Here is a 6,142-nt window from a genome sequence, read left to right as displayed (position 1 = left end):
TTATGTTTATATTTATAATATATTTTCCTAGTACTTAGAGAATACCTCTTGTCTGAAAATCAAAAATTGTTTCCAAAATATAATCATCAAATAGCAAGTTAATAAGTATTTTATTTATATTTAAATAGATCTATCTCACATAATTGTGGTCCAAGATAATATAATTACTCTTATTATACTAATAAATAATTATACTACTAACAATATTGTTTTGGACCACTAAAATATGAAAGATAAAATTTATTTAAATATAAATAACTATTAATATGTGCTTTCAAATAGATTTTTTCTCACAAAGTATGTCTCTATAGAACTAAACTAAGTGGATTCAGATAAAACAGCTTGTCAATAGATTTTAGAGTCAAGCTTTGTCATGTGTATCAATGTAGACAAGTATTAGTATATGTCAATACCAGGCAATAGATTTTATAATATAGCAACAAAATTAGAGGGATTTTTTTTTTATTATTATAAGAAATATGTACAGTCCAAATGGACTCTGTATTTATTTGGACTAAACTATACATTACGGAATTGATTTTTTGGTTGAAATTTATTTCCCTTGTCTTCAGAAGGCCTGTGCTATTCAAAGAAATAATTTAAAAGCACAGTAAGAAAAATTAACTGGCAGAGCATATAAACACTGACTTTTCAAATAATTTTCAGAGGCTATGCCTATACACTTCAAATAAAATGTTTAAAAAATAGATAAAAATGGAAAAATTGCCTCATTCCTTGATTGCATTGCCATGAAACCATCTAATTCCACTGATTTTTCTATTCTCCTGAACAGACTACCTATTGGGATTTCCTATTTGCTCTAGGCTAGACCTGATGAACAGGAGCTTTCAGAAAGATTACAGCTGACGAGACCTTGGAGAAGGGCTCTTCAGGTGTCCAGATTGAACTTGTCTCGCTTTTATACCTGGCATAATAGCCTGAAGAAGTCTTTTGATGTCATTGCGCCAGCGATTGCAGCGACAGCATTACTGGCATTGCCCCAGTGGGTAGTAATGCATCAGCCAACCATTACTAGAGAAACAGGAATGAAGAAGGAGCCTGAGGATGCAAGTGCGGTGGTGGTAGTTGTTCAGTTTCACTTTGGGAAGCAAAACACTGTAGCCATCCTTTGCTTTAAAACTTTCTGTTGTGTCAGTTTCAACTGCTTATTCATTGGGGTTATTATATGAAAATTTATTTTTAAAATAAACAATGTAAAATTCTATTTGTGGAGCAAATTTATTACATGTATACCCATTTGCATGAACACTTTTGGAAAACGGTTATTTTACGTTACGTTTTGTTTTTTTTTTGTGTTGTCAAAGCAATGTTAATAATGTGTATTCACAAACTTGCTTTAAAATTAAATTACATATAGGTAACTTGCCTAGCCTTAACTTTCTAAAAAACATCTTAACTACTATATCTAGACAAAAATTACCCATATCCTTCAATCTTTACTAAGTTTTGGTATTCATATGATTCACCCACAATTCACAACTTCCATAAGTGAAATTTCTTTATGCTTTATTTATAAAGCCTTGTCTGAAAACTTGGAAGTTAAGATACAGGTAATGTACAGTTTATAGAAGAAAAAGAAACATTTGAGTATTACACATTAAGAGCATTTTTGACTTCAAATAAAACCTAAATATTCTAATTACTCTAAACAGAGTCAGGCAACATCCTGAAACCTTCTTCATGGAGTTGTAATGTTTTATGAAGAATTTTATATCTGTACTGTCACATCCTTCTGATATCAGTTTGGATGGGATGCAAAAGGAGTTCATGAATTTAGAGTGTCACAAATATACTACCTAGATGACATCTCATAAATCTCCTTCTTATATCAGAAGGGTAAGTCAGTTCTGTTTTATTATATGTTTATTAGTGATACCAAAATGTATTGCATAATTCATATTTTTTGGCCAATAGTTTTTAGAATTTCATTGTACACAATTTAGCAATATACATATAATATGCATGAATTGTTTCCCGATTGCCTTGGTAAATGCACAATCTATAACTAGGCACTTAGAAAATAATGGCTTTTTTCTGTATATGTAACTGTATAAAATATTTCAGAATCTCCAGTAGACTTTCAAATATTAGTGTTTCATTGGAATTGTCATGGCTTAAAATGGCAGCCCAGATTATTTATTAAATGAAACAGAAAGACATATCATTACAAATATTTGTTTTTGTGTGCTTTTTTTACAAAACTTTAATTATAGTACAATGGAAACAGTCCATCAAACCAAACTACATTGGCAATGGATGCAAGAAGTCAAGAACTGCCATAAGTCCTCAAAATATTGAATCAAGCATATAAAATATAAAAAAATTCCTGCAAATTAATATATTTCAGAATTTTACATTTTGCATATTATGTAATATCCCTATCAGATTCTGGGTAGCTTGATATTATTATTTCTCAGTAAAATATGTGAATGTTCATCCCAAGGGGGAGTAATGAAGTGTATAAGAAGCCTGTGTTAGCTTGGGTTGACATAGATTTTGCCAGAATGTGCTGCCAAATGAGATATAAACAAGCTTTTGATTTTAAACATTTTTCTATTTTAGCTTTGCAAATAACACTATCAGAACTAAACTGGGTTATACAGAACAGAAACGGTCTCAAAATAACTTAAGTAAACAGCAGAATTTACTGTAATAAATAGTAAAAGTATACAGAAACCAAAGAGCTACGCTTTAAAGGGCACCAGGAAGGGAATCTTACTTAGATGCTCTTTAAGTATCTTCACGTTACAGTGCAGGAGAAGAACATTCACTTGTGTCTTTTAATTAAAAATCCAGGGAGAAATTTAAGTTTGTTACATGAAAATAGAGTGCACTCAAAAAAGAAGTTCTGGCTATTGATAATCTATGAGACCTAAAAATAATCCTCCACCTCTGTTTCACTTACAAATATTATATTTTGGGGATTAATGTATATACATTTCTAAAAGGAAGCATCAGGCATTGTTAATTTCAGAACCAGACTCCATAATTTGGTGAATGCAATACTGCCTGTCTTATAGAATCACAAGATTTATTTCTGCATGGCATTTTGTAGATGATGTGTTAGTACCAGAAACATTCAGAAAAAGAAAAGTGTGGTAGAAACAAACAAACATGCTATGATATTCTCTTGTATGATGTGGTAGTTCACAACAATTTTTTTCTTAATAATTAATCTCGAGGGAACTAAATTTTACACAGTGTGCACTAAAATATGTCCTGAGTGTAATGAATTATTTTTCAAAAACACAAAGGAATAACCACTAGTCTAACCTACTAGTAAAAGCAACTACTAATATAACTACCAGTATAATATAAAAATAAAGACTACTCCATCATTTTTAGTGTAATAGATTATTTATACTCAGAAAAATATGTATATTAGTTCAGAATGACTAATGACAAAATAGGTTTTAGAAACACTGTTAATTTGTAGGTAAGGATGTAAAGGTAGACGTTTCGTAAGAACAGCTCATTTTAACATGAGATTTGTTAGAGAATTCATTAGAATGAAGACCAGAACTAGCCAAAACAGTTCATATTACCTGAAGTCAATTGATCTTGTTGATTTTAAGACTAAAAAGCCAGATCAAATGCAAAAAGAATTTTCTTCAAAATACCATTTAACTCAATGTATTCACTTAAGTATGTTTTATATTATTCCCTAGAATTTCACATGAAGAAGCTAAAAATAAGAGTAATGTGATTTGCCCATTATCACACAGCTAAAAGATGTAGCAATGACGTCTGAACTCATGCCTTCCAGGTACAGGTCATTCCTCTTTCCATAATACAACGTGAGCCAGTATAAAACACAAATGCCTATGTTTTCTTTGGAAAGAAATTTGGTTAACATTTGTTATGATATCATGGGAATTGAACATAAAAAATAATAGTAAAGTAGGAGCTCATATTCACAGACTTGATCCTCACCAAAGTCTATAACTATGGAGGACTTCATTCAGTTAGAAAAGAAAGGAGGTGTATTTAATAAAGAGGTGTTTGGCAAAGATATTTTTAAGTGTCAATATTACTGGTCGCCTACAAAGTACTTTACATAGAATAAGAGTTAATGTTAAGTATAATCTCGTGAGATAATTATTTTGTTTTTCTCTTTTCCACAAAAGAAAATGAGTTGCCTGGAGTTACTTGCACATAAGGAATGGAGAAATCATAATTCAAAACCAAGCTTGTTTGACTGCAAAAGCAGGGCTTTTGTCATTACTTTACATTGTTAGTAACTATCCATTTTCTTATACTAACTTTGTAAACATAACATCAATCTTTGATGGCCTGAAAATAATTATTTATATAAAGTAGTTTAGGTATGTCTTCACTTTAGAATTGTGGCTACTGCTGATTTTTTTCTAGTGCCTTTATGTAGGAATTAATATATAAATGCAAATTTTAGTATAATATACTAACAGTGCTTTGATCATGGAATCAGCAGGAAATGAGCACAAACATACTGCCTCCCACATTCAGATACAAATGAAAGAGAATTTCCAAACTCAGCTTCATTGGCCTCTGTTTCCATGCTGCTTGTCCTTCTCTATACTAAATAAGTTACATACAATTTATTATTCTTTCCTGTAAATTCACAGCTAGGATTTGAAGTGTGCTTTAGAATACTAAATCGCTGTCATGGTTTTCCAACTATTTCTGAGTCACTTCTCTGATGACTTGGAAAATGTATTACATTGCATTGAGATTTTCAGTTCAGCAACTATTTCTGCAGAGTCAAGTGGCTATTCACTTAAGTTCCACAAAGAGTTGTCTACTGATTACCGAGTGTAAATTAGCACATCATGATGAATATAAGTTATTGTTTCTCATAACATTTATTACAGGTAACTCTTAAACTTATGATGTTGGATCTGTGTTTCAACAATGTCAAGAAGCACAAAGATATCAATCACTCACTACTCCAAAATAATGCTATTTGTAAATTGAGCAACACACAACTTGACAAAGAAATACTTCTGCTATTGTGAAAGTCAAGAGGTTCAACAACTACTCCTATGGCTAGGTCTGACAAGTGCATTGTTTTTAAGGATAGACCTATGCTCCTAATCATTCCAAGTATATGCAGTGCTGGAATCTATTGCTGAATAAATATGCGTGTATGAATGTGAAATATAATACAAATTCAGCTTGAGTGAATGCCAGATTGCGTTGTACCATTTCTATCAAAAATTTTTATATTATAGAACCTCTCTGGTCTAGCTCATCTAACTGATCATATTTTACCAGTAGGTATTCAACATCTCCAAACAGCTGGCTTCTTGATATGGCTATGAAAGTACACCTGGAGAGATGCTTTTGAAGAATTCATGTTGTTAACTCATCTGACCCTTAGAGGAAGGAATGAATGAATGGAAAAACATCAATCAATGTTTTAATAAATGAATAAAAGAATGGAATATAGGCCACCACTGAGTTATTTTATACATTCTTCATGAAGCCTATTTCTACATAGCTCTCATTAATGTATTAATAAAAGTTGTGAGTGATGACTTGAAATATTTCTTGCCTTAAAATGATTAAATAGCAAATCGTGAATTTATGTATTAAGTTTACTACACTAAAGAAATATAACGATTGTTCCATAATCCTTGATTGATAGCCAGAAATAGTTTCAAGGATCATTTCAATATACAATGTTCTTCTTCTTTTCAAAATGGGTACAATCATTTAGGTTTTAATTATAAAATTCTTAGACAATATCAGTTATGTGTCAAGTGTTTTCAGTACATATGTTGTTAAATTCATTTTTTCCCCAGGAAACAGATTTGCTTTTAACTAAGACGTGTTTAAGAAATAAACGTAAAGGAAAACTGACTATCATTGTCAGAATCTTGTTTTCTTTAAACAAATGATCAGATTTTAATAATAATTTTCTTATAAGAAAACATTTCAAAAAGAGTTAAAATTGAGTATCAAATTTGCATCAGTAAAGTGATAGTTTAAGCAGAAAAATATAAACAAATTTTGGATATTTTATTGATCAACACATACTGGATTCTAATAGGGTTATTATTTCTAGACAGGAAAAAATGTTCCTAGTCAGGAAAAAAAATTGAAAAAACATTTCAATTGCATAGACATAGCCATCCCTACT

Source organism: Equus asinus, chromosome 3 (genome assembly GCF_041296235.1).
Source record: "Equus asinus isolate D_3611 breed Donkey chromosome 3, EquAss-T2T_v2, whole genome shotgun sequence".
Classification (NCBI taxonomy): domain Eukaryota; kingdom Metazoa; phylum Chordata; class Mammalia; order Perissodactyla; family Equidae; genus Equus; species Equus asinus.
This window is presented reverse-complemented; position numbering follows the sequence as displayed.